This window comes from Acomys russatus, chromosome 6 (assembly GCF_903995435.1).
Source record: "Acomys russatus chromosome 6, mAcoRus1.1, whole genome shotgun sequence".
Taxonomy (NCBI): domain Eukaryota; kingdom Metazoa; phylum Chordata; class Mammalia; order Rodentia; family Muridae; genus Acomys; species Acomys russatus.
In genome coordinates, this window is record NC_067142.1 from 41,394,906 (window position 1) to 41,417,754 (window position 22,849).

The 22,849-nt window shown below is 39.5% G+C and overlaps 1 non-coding gene across 1 annotated transcript; it reads right to left on the reverse strand.

Annotated features, from left to right (window-relative positions):
- Window positions 1-20,518: 20,518 nt before the first annotated feature.
- On the reverse strand, window positions 20,519-20,639 carry LOC127191210 (small nucleolar RNA SNORA32). The gene has a single exon (XR_007830834.1). It is a non-coding gene; the product is annotated as a small nucleolar RNA SNORA32 (small nucleolar RNA).
- Window positions 20,640-22,849: the final 2,210 nt, after the last annotated feature.

Below are 22,849 nucleotides of genomic sequence, written 5' to 3' on the forward strand. Positions count from 1 at the left end.
TGAGGGCAATAGCAGCAACAAAGTATCGACAATAATCATTCTTCAAAGTAGGAGATGATAACTAGAGAAGTGAATGGAAGAAGACTGAACAACAGTCACATCCACAACTATGTTTGCGATTATAAAATTATGAAATCTATTCCTTTCTCCAGATACTCAAACAAAACCTCTGGGGAAATCCTATGCTTGTTACTATTAAATAGTTAAGAGTAACTATTCTTGTTAACCCTGCTAATAAATGTTACCTTGATTATCAAGGGTATTAAAAACATTATTCATTCTCACCAAAATAGTAACACTTGCAGTTAACTAAAAAACTAAACTTTTTCAAAAACAGCTCTGTCTACTTGAGCCAGAAAACTACAGTGTCAAAGGAGACACAATTGTCTATTTTTCAGGGCTTGAGATTGAGGACTCACCTTCCCACATCAAGGCCCATGTGACCTCCAATCCCTTCAGAGTCAACACAGAAAGGAGAGAAGAAAGCAACAGAAAACTCCATTGGGTGCTGCTGGAGAAACCTCTTTTGATCATAACAACATATTGGTTCCTCGATATCAGTATGGAGTTTGGCACACCAAACAAATCTCTAGTTTTTAGCAAACACCAAGTGGGTGGCCTACAGACACACCCAGTTAAGGGCTCAGCCTCACAGGAGTGTTCTCTCCCATTTCAAACGTCAATCAAGTATGGAGTCCCCAGTTACCCTTACCTGCACTTCTGCATGACATTGCTGCAAAACATGATTTCCCACAACCCCTTTCTCTTGCTCATTTGCTATAATGGTGCACAGAAGTCAGCAGCACACTTTCCTATTACTAAGTTGTTATACAGAGCACAACAAAGGGTATAAAGAAATGGTGGATAATGAGCAATACAGGGCAAGATCTAGCTAAGTCTCCTGGAATTGGAATCTCCACCTGGAATCCCTATTTCCTTTTCTTGAGGTTTAAAGGCCCCAGAAAACAGATCTTTGGGCCCAAAGTTCCATTCCTCTAATCATGTTTTGATCTTTCCTATACCGTCACCAAATCCTGAAGCTACCAAGACGCGGGACACCTGGCATCTCATTAGTATCACTCTAGAGAGTGCTGCTATTGTGTTGGGAAGCACAAGCTGAGATAAAATAGTACAACACAAGATGCTCTTGTCAGCCCATAAATCACAAAATGAAAAGGGCTCTAGAAGCTCCATTTCAAGGTGTGTGTGTGGCAGGGGGGGGGTGGTATGGACAAAATATCTGTTTCTCCTTTGATCACAGGGGCACAACTACCCCTGTGCTTAAATGGTCCTTGACGCTGACATTCTCCAACAGAACACTGTATGAATGATGTGGAAACCACTCAATTCCAAGATTCTCTCATCTGTTTTGCCTGAGTACACATATTGCCTGTCTGGTGACAGATAGGCTCTCCCTTTGCTCTCCTCTTATACAGTATCCCTTTATACATGGCTTTTGGCCACTTTGTTTGCTATGTCCAAACGTCACTAGTAGAAGTGGGTTTACTATTTACATGGCATTCATATTTGAAAACAGATATGTTCAGTTTTTTAAGATAAATTTCGAAGGGTTTGTTCTTTAAACACAACAATTTAGTTTGGTGGGGAGAACAAAGCCAAGGTGCTCTAGGAGGATACTCACTGGTTACCAGCGACAGGGCACTATGAAAGGGAGACATCCCATGTCAAACGGGCATTCCAAGTGGAGTAGGCTACAGGGCTATTCTCAGAGTTTACATACAGGCCTCTCATGCATAAGTCAGCTTCAAAGAGGCTGTTATAGATCAGTTAGCTGCACACAATTCCTGGCTTTCAGTCATCCCACTCCAAAACCACCCCACATGCTGCATACTAATTTACATGAGTACTTGGAACTAGACCTGAGAGGAGCAAAATTTGTTTCTAATCAGACAATAACCACATCTCACTCCCAGATTCTGAAGTTGGAAAGAGACAGAACTCAGCAGGCTAAGGTGCTTCCCCAGTCAATGAGGACAATGCAGTGAGTAGCTTTAAATCAGCTACTCCTAACATACATGACCATATATAATAAGTACTTATCTCCGGAGGTGCACCACTATGCATGTTTTATAAGTGCATATTCACAACAACACTATGAGGGAGACATTAATGTCCTGTGTGAAGAAAGGAAACTATAAAGAGACTATAATGGTCACTTGCCCATGTATCATCAAGAACCCACATGCACACCCATGTTTCAAGGCCTGCCTCAGGAGACTTCTTTGACAATAGAACAGTGTTTAAAAAAGAGTTAAAGACTTCTGAAAAATCAGACAACAGTTTTATTAATTCAAACTGGGGGAAACAAAGAGACTCGTCCAAGATGTTCATAAAAAACAGCTCTCATAGCTTTGGGGTCCACAAAGAAAAAACAATAATTTCATAATGAATAGAACTCAGCTGACAAGGAATAGGGGCATTAGAAGTAGCTATTCTGTTCTTTCTGTGCCAATTACTATTACTATTCTGGAAGTATCATTATAGTCCTAAAGTCACTGGTCCTGTGCCAGCCTTTACATTGCCAATGACTGCATCTTCACTGTGAGCCTCTTCTCAGGCACTTTCCTGTTAGAGATCTATTCTTAGCTCGACTTGATGCCTCAAGTCCCATCTTGACTGACTGCCTAGATGCCAATTCACCACCTTTCACAGAGGCTCTATCTTCCACCCTTTATGCACCCCCAACACACTATGAGGCTGCCTTGCCTTCCCCTATGCTGTTCTATCCTATCAGATAAAATCCTCAGCATTTTCTTATTGCCATCTTCCTTTTTTCTTTCCACCCCTTAAATTCTAATCTATAGCTTGTCAGTCTGTAGCATAAAAGCAATATAGAACTCGAAGTCAAGATAAATTTAGAGGTCAGAAGAGATGACTCAGTCTAAATCCTGTCTTCAGAATGCAGCAGGATTTGTGAACAGTACAGAAAAGCTCTGAAGAGACACCTAAGACCCAATATGTCAGGCAGACATCATAATTCCCAAGGCTCTTATGGTTAAATCAGAAGCCAATTCTCTGTGAATATTTGATGTGCCAAAAAAAAAAAAAAAAAAAAAAAAAGCCTATCTCCGGTACACATATAAAAAGATGCAGTGCCAGAATTCTCAGCATGAACTAACAGGGCAGCTAATGGAACTTTCTGAGCTCCCTGGCATGCATATGTCCAGCCTATATACATATAAACACACATGTTAGCAACAAATAGGTATCTACAAGTCCTAGGAGAATAGCTACTACTTATTGACTCAGGAAAGTCAGTCAATCATGATTTTTCAGGAAGGCGTCCCTTTGAGTCACTCCTAAAAATCATTTTGTGATGCTGGGCACCTAAAGGCCTTCCCTCCAATATCTTTTGTTATAGCTCAAGGCTGAAGTATGGTGTTCCTAATTCAGGACAGGCTCAAGGTGCTTGAATTTGCATAACCACTCAAGGAACTCTTTCCTGTAAGGACATGTCCTGACCTCATGGCATATTTTCATTAACACAACACTTAAAATGTTTTCCTACAGTGCAGATGCAGCCCTGTCCATTAGAAAATAGGTTACTTGGCTGCCCTACTGAGCTCCCCTGCCATCAGTCAAGGAGAAGGCAGAAGTGACTCAGCAGTCAACGTGGACTAACACAGTCCAGAATCTGCTATCCCAAGGTAAATGCTGGACTCCTGACAGCTTCTGCCTTTGTGCAATATGTACAGCTAAGCACAGCCTCAGCCTTAGCATAGAGCCAGCCTTAGAACCAAGTACTGAAAGCACATTATGCATCAGTCACATTGGCTATTTCACTGTCCAGATAGTAAATAAATATTGCATCATAAATAAGGCAGCAATTATAATAAATAAATGGGCAGAATCACTGTAATTGTGCCACAGAGTAAATATTGAACACAACATCCCAGGCTCTCTAACTAGTAATTAGTGTTGCCACTTTAATAAAGAACTTTAACTTTGCAATTTTAGTGTTTATCACTTCTTAGGCTCTAATCGGAGGGGGAATAAACACTATTGTGCCTGTGGGGTGGGTTGGAATGATGATTTTTTGCTTTCTTACCCATGTAGAGATCTTGAGCTATCAAAATTTTAAGACAGGTTCTTGTGATTTTTTTTTTTTTTTTTTTTTTTTTTTTGGTCAGACACTTGTTTGTTCCCTCTATCAGAATGTAGCCAGCACCAAGATGTCAGGGAAAAAAATTTTCCAACTCAGTGTAACTTCAGTGAGTGCTACAGAATTCAAACACCAATGTAAAAGAACCTTTTCATCTCTACATCAGGCAAAAGGAAGGAATATCCTTTTAGGGAAGGGAAGCAGCCGTCTTCAGGGAGTAAAGCATTACTCTCTGTAATGAGTTCCTTGTATGTTTTGGATACTAGCCCCCTATTGGATATACAATTCATGGGCGTTTTCTCCTGCTGTTCAGTTTGTCTTTTCATTTTGATTGTTTTCTTTGGTATTCGAGTCTTTCACTCTCCAAACTTTAAGTTAAATATGCTTCACCATAAGCAAGGAAGTCATTAAAACAAACAATTTGGCAGTATCCCCTCAATTGTGCCATAGAAAATATTGAGCACCGCATCCCACAGCTTTCCAGCAATAATTAGTGTTGCCAGCTTAGCAAAGAACCTGAGCTTCCTTTGCAGAATGTGGTTGTCATTTCTCCCTTTGTTGCCTGTACTTTTACAGTAGTAGCAAGATGGCATTACCTGTACCACTCCAACAGCTTCTTCTGTGTGTTTAAGATTTTAAACTCACATTTTTGTCAACCTATTATTATAATGATCTAATTTCAGTGAGTGCTTTTTGAATGGATTATTTTTTCCTAGTTAGATTGTTCCTCTTGCCTTTCTCAAAGTGAGTTGACAGCACATGTGTATATCTCTGAGTTCAGTGTTCTGTTCCTTTCACTTATGCATCTGTTTTTGGTCTAGCTCTATACAAACTTAGTAAATTTTCAAAATGTAATTTGAAATTAGACAAAGTGACAGCTATTTTGTTTTTGTTGGTCATGACTCCTTTAGCTATTCAAGTTTCTTTGTGATTCCATGTAAATTTTGGCTCTATTTTTGTGAAAATGCCATGGAAGTTTGGCAGAAGAGCATTAAATCTATAGTCCACCATGGATGGTATGAAAACTAGAAATGGCCAGAGGTATCTGAAAATGCACTTAAGTAACCATGAAGGACATGTTGATCTGACACACGTACACACACACACACACACACACACACACACACACACATACACACACACACACACACACACACACACACACACACACACGCGCGTAATAGAAGCACAAGAGACCTCTTTTCAAACTGTTGGTCAAGAGAGTCCAAGAAACTCTCAAAACATTACAGGCTGTTACCCTTGTCTTTGGTTGCCTTTGAGAGGCTGAAGTCAAGTCCCTTTTGGAAAGACACCAATTGCTTTAGACATAGGACATGGAGGAATTGACCTGGATCTAATCTCCTCATCTCTTGTGGGCTAGCATCCATAGTACCAGAGGTGTTATGAATGTTGCCAGAGGAATCAATAGTGATGCCTAGGGACCATAACAATGACCAGCATGGTAAGAGATCCCTAAAGGTGCAATATCTCAGTAATAATAAACAATTATCTGATTGGACTTCGGTCCTCCTCACCAGGAGAAAAATCATGCTTGATACTAGAAACCTAGGCAACTACCTGTTGCTAATGAAGGCATAGCTCTTAACAGAGAATCTATTACTGTTATGTTACTGTACCAGTATTAATCCCTAACTACATTTTAACTTCTTGCCCTTGCACCCACATATAAGTAGAGTTCTCACCCCTTATTTAGAAAGCTTCTTTTGGCTACAGAGACCATTATAGTAATTCACAATTGGTCCAAGTGCAGAGAATAACTCACTGTGGAATTCTCATCCCCAGCTAATAAATCTACAATACAAACCCTACATCAAAGGCTCAGGAAGCTTATTAGAAAAGAGAGAAGAAGGATTGTAAGAGCCAGAGGACCAGGAATTTTGCTTCAAGATTGTGTCTTCTATGTGTGACAAGAAAACATCACCCATGGAAAGCTAACAATAATGGCTTTCTGAACAAGACCCAAACAACCAACAACAGTTGACATACCTGTATGGGGGGAAACCTCATGGGGCCCCATCCCTAGATAAGAGATGCAAACAATTATCAAGTGTTCAGAGAAGGGGAATGAGGCTTCTCCAGGTAATACACCCTAAAAACATCCCAGAAAAAAACTAAATGAAATCAGTAGATTGCATTTGTGTGTGTGTGTGTGTGTGTGTGTGTGTGTGTGTGTGTGTGTGTGTGTGTGTGTAAGAGGAAGAGAGAGCGAAAGAACAGAAATTATATAAAAAGAGGTGATGAATGAATTTAAGAGAGAGGTGAGGGAAAGACACAGGAGGGCTTTGAAGGAGAAGAAAGGGGGAATGATATAGTTATATTTTAATTAAAATAAAATTTTAATTGAACAGCAAAATATTTAAGTACTTTCTTCATCACACACAAAAAGATTAAATCTGGAACTTCAGAAGTTCTACATGTTAGGATGGCTCTAACTAAAAATCCAAAGATAATAAGCATTAAGGCCATTTGGAAAAGAATATACTTATATGTTATCAATGGGAATGTAAGTCAATTCAACCATTTGGAAAAATGTAGAAGTTACTAAAACATTAAGAACAGAACTACTTATTTCATATCCATAGGTAATAAAAATGATCTGTAAAAGAGAGATCTCCCATACTCCCATACTCATTGTAGCATCACTTATAGTAGTGGAAGCATACAACTTAAATGTCCATCCATGGATTAATGTTTAAGCACTATTTTATACACATATAGATTGTCATGTAACTCTAGAAAGCAAATAATTGTCATTAGCACTATTGTGCTAAATGAAATCAGATGCAGAAAGATAAAAACTTTGTAACTTAGTTGAGAAGTCTCATTAGGAGGTGCACAGACAATGGATACATTAACTTTAAGAGCAAGGTCTTATGCTTCCATTATTGATTTATTTTTTATTGGAATGATATTATGTTAAATATGAAGGTTGATGCATCCTATCAGTTGATGGTCACCACACTTCCATTAACATTAACCAATAAATAGTTTACTTGTAATTTTTATTTATATGTAATAATATAAATGTATATGGAAATAAAATAGTTTTAAAATAAATAAATAAATAACAAAATATCTCAAAAAATTAAAAATAAATAAAAAATAAATAATTTACCATCCAACACTGTCTATTTGGATAAAGTAAACATAGCAATGCCCAAATTAAATGTACTCTGAAGATAACTTTATGGATTTATCTACTTAGCCAAGTCTCAATTTGTAATTTGTAATAGTCTGAATAGGCTACAATCCCTCAGGTCAAAACAAGGACTAGCCTCCAAGGCCACAAAGTGGATACACTTAGGTAGTGACTGGCTCTAAAATGCTTTACACAGGACAACTGAACAGAAGTCAGCTTAGCCACCAGCAGTGGAATACAGAGGTTTCTAGCACCTTCCCAAGCTCCACAATCCCTACATCTCCCAGACCTTCTTCATGAACTCACAAACGCAAAGAAAAAAATCTCAATCAAGAAATGGCTATAAAGACCTCATACCTTATGAGGGAGAGCTGCCCTGCTAAGGAAGACTTGCTCCCTTCCTCATCTTCACCCTGGGTTTCTTCTTTCCATCCACTTCCTTACTACCTAGAAGGAACCAAGCACCTGTAACTAAAGCTCTCCCCCATTCACCAGACTGACTTGTCACTCTATCTGACAGTACAATCTGGGTCTCATTTTCAATATTAGAAGTATTTGTGTCACAAAAAAATGCAAGAATAAATCAACAGCACAAAAAGAATCTAGTTGTCAAATCTTTGATACAGTTTTGACAAAAGACAAAAATATTTAAAATTTATTCTATTTTCCACTGTAATATAGAAAACATGTTAAATTGTTGACGCATTAGCGTTAAGATACTTAACTCTTACCTGGCAAACACTTTTGTGAAAAATACCCTTGCAAGCACAATTTTATAAGATTGCTTAAAATATCAGGGGTTTGTAAGATGATTCAGTGGGAAAGGCACTTGCTGCCTAGCCTGACTACCTGAGTTTGATCCCTGGAAGCCATATGGTGAGAGGAGAAAATTGACTCTCACAAGTTGTTCTCTGTCATTTGCATTTCCATGTGAACACACACACACACATACACTGTTACTAGCAGAGTAATGCTATGTGGGGATACTAGGATAGTTACATAAAAAAGTTTGAAATATTTTCTCATAGTGTTTTATATACAATGGGATGGTTTGAGGGGAGGCCTTAAAATGTATAAACAGAAACCACAAACCTATTAAAGTAAAGCCCATATGTCTTCCAAGTTGTTATACAAACCATACAAAGACATTCAAAGGTGGTGGCATTGAAATCTTACATTAAAACTATCCCAATCTGACACCATTAACCAATCTCTGGCTAGGAATTTTCCATTCCAACCAAAGAAAAGCTTTTGTCACTTCTTCAACCACCCAACAAAACCTTGCCATTGCTTCCTTCCTACAGGAGAATGAGCTGCTGTCCAGTGGTGCTTCCTAAGCCACAGACTGCTTCTTACTTAAGCATGAAACTTCTAATGTGCTAAGTTCTCTGTGAATCACTAGAATGCATGCTCCTTGGATTGTAATGTGGGATGCTTTGAACATAGTTACTTTTTCTGAGTAGGAAGCACAGAATAGATTCACAGTTGTATAATATTCAAACTTAAAAGGGAGGACATCATTTCAAATTGTTAACTCAAGCATGAAACCAAGATTTAAGATTGCAGCTGTCTCCTGAAAAGCATAGTTAAAGTTAGATTTCCTTACTTGACGCATCCAAGATCATCAGGGAAGAGCAAACTTCAGTTGAGAAAATGCCTCCATTATATTGGACCATAGGCAAGGCTATAAGGGCATTTTCTCAGTTATTATTAATGTGTGATAGGCCACTGTAGGAAGTGCAGTCCCTGGACCCGTAGTCCTGGCTTACAGGTTTTCAACTGAACTTCCTTCTTCACAGGTAACTAGTCTGAGTCAAGCTGACAAAGACTAGCCAGCATGCACATCTTCTCCCAGGACCTAAGATGTGAAGGTACATCCAAATCCACCCCAAACATCTGGAGATCCTCTTGAAATGCATATCCCTAGCACCAACAATGGATTCTGATCTACAGATTCAGGTGGACCCAACATTGTATATTTTTAGTGAAGTCTCAGGAACGGGTCACCCTAATTGGTGTAAAGGCAACATCCAATGGGACTTTATATATTTATCCTTTATAAATTTATCCAATGGGACTACTGGAAGAAATAATTTACATCCTTTTCAGTCTTTCAAGATGGACTACAGACATACCATGTATTTGCCGTATTGTTATAGTAGGAAATGTATAAAAAATAAAATAAAAATAAAAATAAAAGAAAGCAGGCTGAGCTTTCTTATACCATGTTAAGTAAGCCAGACAAGTTCTTTCATGGCCTCTGCTTCAATTTAGGTCAGTCATGAATTTGGGAACTGTTTGCAATACAAATAAAATCTTGAATTTCATTTCTTACCTTTTAAAAAATATTTTTAACTATTTGCCTGTGTTTATATGTGCACTTAACACAGTTGCCTGCAGAGGTCAACTGAGAACAAAAGTTTACCTGGAGTGGCAGGATTATATAATGTGACTGCTGTGAGAAATGTCCAGGACTTGTTCTCTCTATCAAAGAGTTAAATGAAACTTTGTTCCATCTCTCAAAAAAATCATAAAGATGCCATCTGGCAAAAAATCCCCACCATCTAAGCATTTTTCCAAGATCAAAGTATGGACTGGGGGCTGGAGAGATGGCTCAGAGGTTAAGAGCACTGTATTCTCTTCCAGAGGTCCTGAGTTCAATTCCCAGCAGCCACATGGTGACTCACAACCATCTATAATGAGATCTAATGCCCACTTCTGGCCTGCAGGTGTATGTGCTGGCAGAGCATCATATATATAATAAATAAATCTTAAAAACGATAAACAAAGTTCGGACTGAAGGGTGTATCCTGTTCTCACAAGTGGCACTTTCACAACTACCTGTGCCCTTTGGAACTAGCAAACGGCCTGAGAATGTAAAGCCAATTTTTGGCCAGTCCAAGTGAGACACAGTATTCCCCCTTTGTATAGGAATAAAAATCCCCAAGGTGTCCCCTCGGGGCATGCCTGCCTGCTTCATTTTGCATAGCTACACAATCTCCTGGTGAAGTAAAATGCTTTGAGTTCTGTGGTCATTTTCTTGTTGCTGCAGACCCATTTCTAACAGTGCTGGGAACGGCACCTGGGTCCTGCAGTACAGGCTCTTAACTCCTGACCCATCTCTCTAGTCCCACTAACTTGGGGGGAGGCATTGTTTTGTTGTTTGTAAATAGCTGACTTTGTAACATTGAAATAAAATGCAAGTTGTACTTATTTTTTATGAGTCCCAATAAAATAGCACAAGTATGAAACCCTTTTATTTTGCATTTTGAGTACTGCCTTTTACAATTCAGATCTAGCACCACAATATAGCAAATATTATTTCACAAATTGCTTGTACTTCTAAGTGGCTTGCAGGTGCTTTTCTTTTCCCAAAGCTCAATTTCATTTTCTTCCTTGAATATATCAACTGAAATCTTTCTCCCCTTGGGAGATCAAGTTTAGATAAATGGATGAATATACTTATTCTAATTTGTTTATAGAAGTTGAAGTGATGTTGAACAATTATGTCAGCTAACAGTTTTCCCCCCAAAGTCATAAAGCTGTATTAACAGATAAACCAAAGGGCCTATGAATCTAATACTCCTACAGGTTAGACTTTTGACGTTGATCTACAAATATGACAGCATTGCTACCTGGGATACTGTCCAGTTTTAACATGGGTTTGAAAGGCCAAAGTTGTTCAATGTGTGAGGAAAGAGACCCTCCCCTCAATTTTCTCCCGTACCTAGTTAAAACCGTACCATATAGTGTTAACCCTTCCATGTGAGGCCTTTGATGGACGCATGAAAGAAGCAGCCCACTGACCCCAACTAAAAGAGGAACCAGAAGGGAAGTTGAGACTGTATGGAACACTACCTACATAGCACAGATAGACCTGCCCCTTTGTTTTTATGCAACAAGAGTCAGAATGAGCAGAAACATGAGAAGCAGGGGTACTGTTCATCAGAATAAAGCATCACTAAGATACACACCAGAATACAGCAGGCCTGGCATATTCAACTTGACTTTGCCTTTTAACTTTCTAATGGTGTATTAATTCCTAAAGATAGTTAGAACCATTTCAAAATGTGCTTTGCTATGTTTTAGGTCTTAATATTTTCTGTTTTAACTTCTCTTTACTTCTTTCTCTTAGCGAACAGTATCACATATTGTTGTCCTGTGGCTTATTCTACACCAATAAGCTAAACAGCTGGCGGGTGGAATTGGGTCATTAAAAGTCTTATTTGCAAGATGTGATGGAGACAGATTTACATTCAGAATTTTAGACACACCAAGATAGGAAAGATGTTTTCTTCAAGGCTGTCAAATACAAATAGCCAAAACAGTAAGAATGTAACACTTACATAATTCCTGATTGTGTCATGGTTCTTCTAGCTATAGGTAGTTTATTGTATTTATGTGTAATAACATAAGTGTATATGTAAAAAATAAAAAATGTTTTAAAAAAGAAAAGTCTTATTTGCCTTTGATTGTATTACAGCTACAACCCATGACTCTACAGATAAAATTCTAATCCGATGTTTAACTACTGTGTGATAATCTATGATTCACATCTTATTTCCTAAACATCAGTGAGTACCAGTGAGTTAAACACTGTTATTAACACATAAACCATCACAAATTAAACCAGTGAGCTAACACTCATCACAACCAGGCCTACACTTCACTGTTTCTCTGTGTAAGATGAACTACAATCTTAATTGCTTCTGTCCTCCATACTACTAAAGCAATGCACTTTAGTACTGTGGTGGGCAAGAGAAAGGGGATGCTGGTTTTTGTTTGTTTGTTTTTTAAAAATATCATTTAAAGCAGATTATATTCTGTGTATCTTGTCTTGGAAGTTCTAAGTTTGAAGAGAGCAAGTCATTTATGTAGGTGGTTTCCAACACATTTGAGAAGTCAATGCATAAGGAAAACTTGTGGAAGGCTTTTTAAGTTTTTAGTTGAGCACTTTGCCTCTGTTGGCTTCAAACAGAATAGTAACGAGGCAAACTGAAGCTTATTCACTGGGGTCCGAGCACTGTAAAATGCATTTCCCTAAGGAGAGGTAACATGAACCGTGCAGCCTGTAGACCTGACGCATGTAGTCCTTTCCAAAAAGTTTGCCTACCCCATCCCAAACTAAAGCTGAAGGCTTCAGGTTCTTTCCTCATGGCTCTGTGAAATTTCACCTTATACTCTTGTTACTACATAGCTCAGAATGGCAGCTTTTAAATATTAGAAGCCAAATGCACTTCTTATGAAGAATCAGCAAATGCTTTTCATCTTTCATAAGTTGATCACTGAAAGCATTGGCACTCAGCCCTCTTCTTTCTATGTGTAAACCTATACATGGGTATCTTTAATAGGTCTCACCTGACTTTTATTAAAAAAAAAAAAAAAAAAAAAAAAAAAAAAAAACCATACAATGCTAAAGAGAGATCCCAGTTGTTTACAATATCCAGGGACTAAATGATTACACTTTTTTTGCTACCTAGTGCTAGAGACTGAACCCAGATCTCTCACAATTCAGTCAAGCACTGTTCCACCAAGCTACAGTCCTGGTGCTAGACAGACGTCTCAGAGTCTACTTATCATCTATGGAACTAGTGACACAGCTCTGAACTCTCAAGTGTGTTCCATCAAAGGGGCAGGTTCCTGGACAACAAACCCTTACAAGTGGCCAACACTAGAAGACAAAGACCTCCCAAGGGGCTGAGGTAGCACAGCAGGCAGGAATCTGCAACAGCAATTTATCATTTTCCGCTTAGTTTCTTCATCTTAAAGCTGAGAAACTCCCAAACCTGCCTAATCGCGCGTATTTCTACTTTCCCCTCTTCCTTTTCTTCCTTCTTCCTTGTCTCTCTTCTAGAATGTCACATAGCATAGAAAAAGGAAGCAACGTAGGACTGATTTATTCCTCCTCTGCTTTCACACTTGACCCTCACCCTGTTTCAAACCATGTTACGGTCCTTCTTATAACATATGCAACATGAGCCAAAAATCACATGAAACGAGGAGGAGCACCACACACATATGTAGTCTGTACACAGCCTTAAAACTTATGTTACAGAACAAACTCAGTCCAAGATGAAAAGGAGATGCAGAACTGTCGCTCACGGGTACCATCTGTGGTTATTTTACACTTCCGGTCAGTACAGCATGAAGCTGGGTAAAAGGTGTGTATATAGCATGCTCTGACCCAAGGTCAGGGTTACTCTACCCCTCTGAAATACAGTATCCTTGAAGAAAAGCAGAGCAGAGCGTGTTCAGGACGGGAAGAGGGGGTGGATGGGAGGGGACAGACGTAGAGGAGAAGAAAAAAAAAAAAGATCTTTAACTGGACAAACACTCTGAAAGAGTAAAGAACAGAACAGGCTAGAGAACTGCACAGAACAAAGAGGTTTGAGAAGTATAATTCCAGGGAACAAAAGAAAGACAAACTGCAGCGAAGACAAACACACTGCTGGGGTTGGGTTGAGTCGGGGCAGAAAAAGAACTACAACTTGGCTGAGGATTATGTAGAATCAACTGCACCTGAGGGACTAAAAAGAATCTACAGACAATTTACCAGCAGAGGGGCCAGGTGAAGAAAACAGGAGCAAAGATTAAAGAAATTAATTTAAAAGCAGGGAGCTGCAGGATACTAATGTTTAAGCCCAGCAATATGAAAACACAGTGACACAGATAGTTGGTTGAAAAAACTCAGTACAAAAAAAAAAAAGCAATGAGTTTTTGAAGGAGGAGAGAATTGGGTCAGATGAAAGTTGAGGTGCCATTTGTGGCGGTTTTGGAGAACTCAGAAAAAGAATTCTCTCAACATTAGTTATTCACAGGCGATGACAGAGAAAATGAATATCAAATGTTGAAAACATCTATTAACATGCTACAATATTTTTAATAATGCATTTACTAAGCACTCCACTTGCAGCAAAAGGTTAAAAGAAATTATGCTGTGTTACCGCACACGCAAAGTATGCATTTGTTAAATATTTATTAATAGAATGAATGTATGTATTTATTAATGCTCTGAAACAGCATCTTGGATTATAGGACATTTGAAATTCTACAATTAAGTTGCAGTTAATTCTATTTTTAAGTTAGTATGTAAAACAACGCATTCCATCATAACCTTTTCATATGTAAGCATCATATTCACCTCTCACTGTTCTTCCCCACCCTTTGCTGGATCTACTGCTCAGGAAAGCCTCACTTCTGCTCTCATGCCACATACGTATGTGTGGGTATTGTTAGATATAAATTACATTCATAAGGAGGGAAATGGCATTTTGTCTTTTCCCTTTAAAAGTTACCTTCTTAGTTATGAGCAAGGAGGAACATCTCGAAGTCAGTCTTCCTGGAGACTTTCAGCAGAAGTGTGAATGCAGATTGAAAGCATCAATAGGAGACTGAGCCGCACCGACCATCGGGTCTAAAAAGTTGTTATCTTCACATCAAATGCTGGGGGCTAGGTCCATGAGGCACGAAGGCAGGAGTTAAAACAGGAATCTGAATAGAAAGCATGGAATCAAAAAGGGGGCGGAGCTAAAGTTGGAACGCGTGAGAATGAGCTGAAGTGCATGTCCTTCTCTCACCACCTCCAACCTCAAAAATCACATCTTCCAGGAGCCGGGTTCCCATTTCAACGCAGGCAAACACACCACACTGGAAAAGCTAAAGGAGGACCCGAGGGTGTCGTGAGGTAGACCAGAATCCTGCTGTACTACAGGCAACCAGCGGACAAGAGCTACCACATCACCTGCCCCAACCTTGGTGTATAAAGCCAAAATGGCCACGCTTCGCATCAACCTCCCTCAATACAAGTATATAAAGGTGGAGGGAGTTCGGAGAAAGGAAGCCAAGCTGGGCCAAATTAGCAATTTAGGAAAGTGCGATCTTCCATGACTTTAAGTACTGACCTTTCTGGAAACCAAAAGCGTATCCCTCGGGTAGGTTCCCCAAGCGTTCTATGCAATGGTTCACTGGAGCAAACATGCTTGGGACCTCCCTTGCAAGGTCCCTCCCAGTCACAGCAGCATCCTCCATGACCGTTTTTATTACAGCCACTGCCTCTTTCTGTTAAACCTCCCAACTCACTCTTTTCTCCCTCTCTCCATCACGCTCACTTGTGAAAACAAGACCGCCCACAGTTAAGTCAGCGCCTGCAGCTGCAAAGCAGGAGCACAGCTGAAAACACTGTTTTCTGGCCTTAATCTGAAGTTCATGAACTACATTGAGCTCACTCAACTAAAGGGGTTTGTGAGACAGAATCTTACTATGTTGCTCAGACTAGTCTCATAATCCCCTGCCTCAGTCTCCCAAGTGTTGGCTGGTGAGTGCCACTACGTTCAGGCAGAAGTGAAGTTTTAGTACTCTCCTGCAGCCCGCCTTTACTTCCCTAGTTCATTCTAGAACATTCTTTGATGTACCATCATCCATTTCACCATTTCATGCTTTCTACTGAAATTTCAAACACATGCTTAACTTGTGACCTTGCTACCTATTTACAGCAGTGAGAGGTCCATGTCTGTATAACAAAGAGCTAAAACATCGAGGCTTAAAACAAACAAACTCACCTTTTTCAAATCATCTCTCTGTAACTTGTTAAGTTGGGCTTAAGTTGTTCTCAGGTGGATTCACTCATAAGAGGCAGTGAGGTGGCAGCAGACATCTGCCTTGATGTACCACAGGATGCCCAGCAACATTGGAAGATTCATGGCCTCTTAGAGCCTAGGATGGGAACCCAGACAGCATCCTTTATACTGTTCTGCACAGCTAGCCCATTTAAAAGGACTATGGGACTAGATTCAGCCTCATAGTGAGAGGACAATTTGTGGCTACATTTACAAACCACTCCAATGTTTGATTAGTCATGCAAGGGCCAATGTAACACTCACAGTAAGAAGCTAGAACCAAAAACCAAAGACTGTATTTTTACCGGTGTGCTCATACAAATGCAACTTATAATTAGTTACTCACTATCCATGCTGTTGTTTTTAACCATCAGAGTGTATAGTAGAGCTTTTTGAGTAAGGAGGTCAGTATTCTACAACTCGAGGGCCAAAGGCAGCTTTTATAAATAAAGTTCCATTGGAAGGCAGCCCTGTTCGTTCACTTAGGTATTTTCCTTGGCTGTTTCCAGTACAACAGTGGCATGTATCACATCACAAATTACATGGTTAGCAAAGCCTAAAGTATTTAATGGCTGCCCTTTTACAAGAAAAAAATATTTCCAGTTCCTGCTCCCTGGCACCATTTCCCCAGCTCTCAAGTAAATGATATTTTTAAGTCAAACTCCAACGGACACACTGTCCCTTACTCAAATCCCAAAAGAATGTGTTAAAAAAAAAAAAAACTGACTCAGCAGAGCCACACCTTACACATTCGGCTACCTGTGTTGTTAGGCATTGCTTTAGTAGACATCTCTGATTCCCAGACACGAAATATTTCCCATAGCAGAACTAACGCCCAGCTCCCCGCAGAGATCACAAAGCAAATAACACTAGAAGCCAAGGAATGGGGGAGACCACTTTTACCTTCAATGTCAAACTAGTAAACAGTGTTGAAGAGAGTGAAAATGTACCTGCATTTCTTAGCCGTTGTTCTACTTCTGAGTCTTCTGGGGAGACTACTTTAGGGCCCTTTCTCATGGAGGCATGACCCCAAAAGTTTAAAGGATGGGCCAGAGCTGCATTTTTAGCAAGCACTACATTAATGTTGCAGTCAGTGATTCATTTACGCATATGTTGGTGAGGATGTGTCATATTTATGTGCAATGTCACTTTGAGAAACTCTGGACTAAATGGGCTAAGAAATTTTTAAAAAAATTAATAGGGCTTACTTAACCATGACTTTTCTTTCTTTACTTTCTAGAGAAAAAGAATATTCCAGTGTTTTTGATATGTTAGTAACACATCTTATAGCAATGTACCCATTATTATATATTAATAATATATCATTCATAAAAAATTTTCTACGGTTTAATAAAAAGCCATCATGCAGCACATTGGGTTTGATTCTTAAAAAAAAAAAAAATCATAGTGTTAACTTCTATTGCATCAACCTTTCCCAGCGAAACATGAACAAAAATCTCTTTACTATACACAGGGTACCAAGGACAGGGCAAAGCCGCAATTATATCCAAGTCCAGCCTAGTAAACCAGTGAGTTTATTGAGCTGATGTGTAGCGCATGCATGTTACAGAAGTGTATGACCCTCTCCCTCCATCAAACAGTTGTACACGAGAAACTCTTGTCTAGAATAGATGTCACCTTCCCTATAGGTGCATAGATGGCAGTCTCTCTTCAGTTAACTCTTCATTCAGTGTGTGTGTGTGAGTGTTGAGTGGTATGTGGAATGTGTGTGTGAGTGTGTAGAGTGTGTGTGTGGTGTGTGCGGTGTGTTGAGTGTGTGTATGTGTGAGTGTGTGTGGAATATGTGTGTGAGTGTGAATGGCGCATGGAGTGTGTGTGTGGTATGTGGAGTGTGTGTGTGGTGTGTGTTAGTGTGTGTGTGTGTGTGTGTGTGTAGAATGTACATGTGTGATATATGGTTGATGATACCCACAAAAGCCCCCCAAAAAAAAAACCTCAGATCTTCTGGAGCTGGAGTTAGAGGTGGCTGTGAGCTGCCAAACAAGGGTGCTGGGAACCAATATTTGGTCCTCTGAAAGAGCACCAAGTGCTCTAAACTGCTGAGCCACCCCTAGCATCATCAGCATTTTAAAATCTTTAGCATATTGAACCTCACTGGTACCCTGCTTCTTACTCTCTTCCTAGACAACCCACAGAACATTTTGTGCTAAAGTTTCTCCTAAACAAAAGTTAAGTATAATGATATTAATACATATTATAGCAAATAAGTTTTATATATGTGTGTATGAGTGTGTGTGTGTGTGTGTGTGTGTGTGTGTGTGTGTGTAAAATGTCACTTTAAGCTTACAAAACAATTTAATGTTGTAAAAGGTTACCTGAAGTTAGATGTCAGACATGGCACTTGTGTGCACTCTCAAGGCAGCAGCTTCATAGACATGGGTAGATTAGGCTAACTATTCTTTCTGTGTTTTCAAAGTTTTAATCCATTATTTTTGCTGTTTACAGTTACATCAAGGCCTTAAAAACTCTGTTTCAAGTGTTCACAAGTACTACTTGCAGATTAAAAGTGTATACAAAAAACGTCAACAAATATTTTGTGCATCTTTACTTCAGGCCTCATATAAAAACTTGGAAAAAATAGTTTAAATTGACATGAATGGAGGAAATTATATATATTTTTTTCTTTTTAAATCAACGGACACATGAGAGTTACACTTCACTACAGCTCCAATTTGACTATATCTCTGGGATATTGAAGTCTAAGGTAAATATTTGAGAGGTCCTATCGAATGTTTTCTATTATCATAAACGATGGTCAGAAAGAATTATGTGGAAGTTAAGGATTTTCTGCAGTCTGTCTAAAGTACAGGTTCAGAACTACCAAAGAGAGTTGTCTATTTCCCATTGCTTTGCACCTACATAGCACCTTAAGATAACTTAAATCTCATGACAACAAGAAGCATTGAGCTGTCCCTAGATGAACCCCAATCAACCAGAATTCAGGAGAAGCACAGGTGGAAGGCGATGTCCCAGTTATTTCATAAGCAGCCTGTGTTGGTTGCTTTTTGCATTTCTTCAGCAGGATGCCTTACAGAAAGAACAGAAGGAAGGGTTTGTCCTGGCCCACTGCATTAAGGTACACTCTGTCATGAAGGGGCATCACATCTGCAGGAGGAAGCCGAAGACGAATGCTGGTCCTTCACTTACTTTCTCCTTTTTCTCTCTTCTGAGAGCCCACCCACACTTAAGGATATCATCTTACTTGGTTAAACCTCTCAGAAACAACCTTAGTACACACTCAAAGGTGTATGCCTTGTGGAATTCTAAATCTTACTGAGTTGACAATTAAGATTAATTACCACCTAAACCCAGTATCACCCTTTGTGTGTCCATGTCCAGAGATGTTACAAGAAACCTAGTGGTTTCCAGCAAAAGCACCACTGAGCACACACACACGCACACACACACATACACACACACACACATCAGGAAGAAAGTGTCCTAGGCCCCAAGCAGAGGGCACAGCTAACCCAGCAAAGTGTCACTGAGCACATGTAATAGCAATGGCAGAGCAGTATTGGCACACTCCTAAGTATTCGCATACATTCTTTCCTGTAATTTTCACAAAACACAAACCCGTTTGGGAAAAGAATTGCATCAAACTATTAGAAAAATATAGAGTTGGGATGTAAAAGCAAATGTAAATTTGTCTGAAGTTCATTGTCCCTATTCAAATAAGTACAGTGGAGCATCCCTAATCCAAAACTCCAAAAGAGTATGAAATGCCCCCAAATCTGTAACTTTCAAACAATGACCTGACTCCACAACTAGAAAATGCATACTAAGTCTCCTGACAAGAAATTTGGCTTAAAGGTGACATGAACTCTGCCAAGCTTGAAATGCTATTGTCAGATGCAAGTTTTTGTGAGGGATTGCTATTTCCTTCTTTATTTTTTTTTAAGTCAATAAATTTTTATTTATGGAAGAGTCCTTTCTTTTATTGTCCATCCAGGTCACACGTGTTCACATTCCAGATTTCTGAAAATGGCCCTCAAAAATGGTCCAGTGTGCTTTTTTTTTTCAGCCCTGCACAAGAAAAACATGGGAATAATCAGCTGATGGAGTCTTTCTGCTTCTGGGTTAACTCACTCATTATGAGAGAAGCATGGGAGAATAGCAAAGTAGAAGGATCCAGAGGGTCCTAGAAACCTACAAGTAGAGCATTATGATAGACAGATTTGGGCCCAGGGGTCCCACTCAAACTAAGGCACCAGCCAAGGACAATACAGGCGATAAACTTTAAACCCCTACCCAGATCTAACCAATGGTCAGAACATTCTCCACAGTTGAGTGGAGAGTGGGATATGACTTTCTCATGTACTCTGGTGCCTCACATTTGACCATGTCCCCTGGAGGGAGAGACCTGGTGGCACTCAGAGGAAGGACAGCAGGTTACCAAGAAGAGACTTGATACCCTATGAGCATATACAGGGGGAGGTAATCCCCCTCAGGAACAGTCATAGGGGAGGGTAATAAGGGGAAAATGGGAGGGAGGGAGGAATGGGAGGATACAAGGGATGGGATAACCATTGAGATGTAACAAGAATAAATTAATAAAAAAAAATCAGCAGATGGAAAAAGATTTGCTCATCAACAATAAAATGTCCTCAACAGGTTAACTGCTAGCAAAGTAGCACACAGAAAACCTAATGGGAATTTTTTTTATGGTCCTGTCCACAGCAAATGAGAAACTGGCTACTTCCTTCTTTAAACACTCCTATTATTGTACATTTTGTAATTAATGCATTGATGAGGTACTGTCATGGTGTGTGTCATTGATAAACAAATATGCATATGTTGAAAAAAAGAAAACGCATACTATATACCTCTGTTTTATGTACAAAATTGTTTTTTTAAATATTGGACAGAGTTATTCTTGGGCTCTTTATAAAATGGTTATGACATATAAGTCGATTTCATTTTTAAACTTTGGTCCCACCCAAATTATGCAAAGTCCAATTAAAAATGTGAAATTCTACTAAACTCAAAATTTAGCATAAGAGATAATCAACCTGTGGTGATGGTTCTTAGTTCTCAAAAACCCTACTCATTTACTGTTCTCTAAAATCTTTGCCAGGTTCCCAGTGCCCTGTTTTGGACCCTTCCTTATTTCTTCCCTCCTTCCTCCATCTCTTCCTCTCTTTTACAAATGTGTCTTAGTTAATGAGCCTTGAACTCCTGATCCCCGTGCCTGGCTCCCTGAGTGCTGGGATGGCAGGCAAGGGCCACCATACTTGAATTTCTGAATTCTTCCTGTAAAGTACGTTCATAGACTCCTCAGTGCTTAACAAATTAATGTTCTTTATATTTTCTCCTTGCTGCCAATAATTACTCCTCAGCAAAAAGTTTCAGTTCTGCATCTAAAGTGAAAGCCTAGACTGAGGAATGTATTCTCACTGAAAACTGAGTACTGATAATTGATGTTAACATGTGACCTTGTTGCATTTTAACATATGGTACCTAAGAAATCTAATGTGCTCCTGTTGAAGCTGATGATGGAGACATCCACAGAGTAAAATTTCTCCATAGAGTGAAGCACCATTTTTTCGTAGGTTTCTTAGGACCTAGGACTTACAATAAAATCAAGTCGTCCCTAGAAAACCAGGTTCACTACAATTATGTGGATGTCTTCCTAAAATGAATGTGACATTGAAACACAGAGCCTTTGAGAACTGATAGGCCACAAGAGCCCCACATCTTTAAATAGGACATTCAGTTGTAGTTTTCCTCTGCACTTCTGCACTTGTAATAATATAAAGAATAGTATTCCTTACCTTTGGAAGACTTGATGGTAAAGCGGCCGTGTTCAGTAATTCTGACTATGTCTTGGCCTGAGACATAACAGCTTTCAGGACATAAGGAATGAAATCTTTTCCATTCTTCACAATCATCTAGTCTCAGGCACTCTTCTACAGCAGCAGCACACAACAGACCACGAGAACCTAATTCCTCTGAAATAAATCGGGTGATATTCCCTCAGGAAAGATCTCCACGTTCAGGAAGACTATACATTGCACTATCCACACTAACTCACACACTCGCCATGCTGGCTAGTTTTATGACAACTTGAGACAAGCTGGCGTCATCTGAGAGGAGGAAACTTCAATTGAGAAAATGTCTCCTTAAGATTGGGCTGCAGGCAAGGTTGTGGGCCATTTTCTTAATTAGTGATTGATGAGGGAGGCCTAGCCCATCGTGGGTGGTACCATCCCTGGGCTGATGGTCCTGGGCTCTATAAGAAAGCATAACCAAGGGGAGCAAGCCAGTAAGCACCACTCCACCATGGCCTCTGCATCAGCTCTTTCTTCCAGGTTCCTTCACTGAGTTCCTGTCCTGACTTCCTTTGCTTATGAACTGTGATATGGAAGAATAACACAAATAAACCCTTTCCTCTCCAGGTTGCTTTGCTCATGGTGTTTCATCAAAACGATAGTAACCCTGACTAAGCCACAGGCATTAGCAGAGGCAAATATTGAGAAGAATGGGCCATAACATAAGTGTGTTTTGGATATCGCTAATCAAATTTCATCTTATTCATGAAGTTTCCAGACCATTACGAGGAACAGGAAGGTTCCCTCTCACCACATTGTGTTGCATTGTATAAACTTACACAAAATTGTGTTTACTGGCATCATGTCTCCGTCCGCATTTGCTAGCTCACACATGAGGAGCAAATGAGACTTAGAGTTCACTATCACAGATGCATACTTGTTTGTGTCTGAAGATGAACTATCAAGCTGAAGCACTGTTTGTAACTTTCCACATGAGAATCTAGTCAAGAATCCACAAGATAGCCATCCTTACAGCTTTGGAATAATCTAGGTTCTGTGTCTTCTGTTTTCTAGAAATTCTGTTTTCACAAACTGTATCCCAATGAAAAGTGAAAGTCAGAGACTTCTAGACTATAACAATAGGCAGTAACAGTACAAT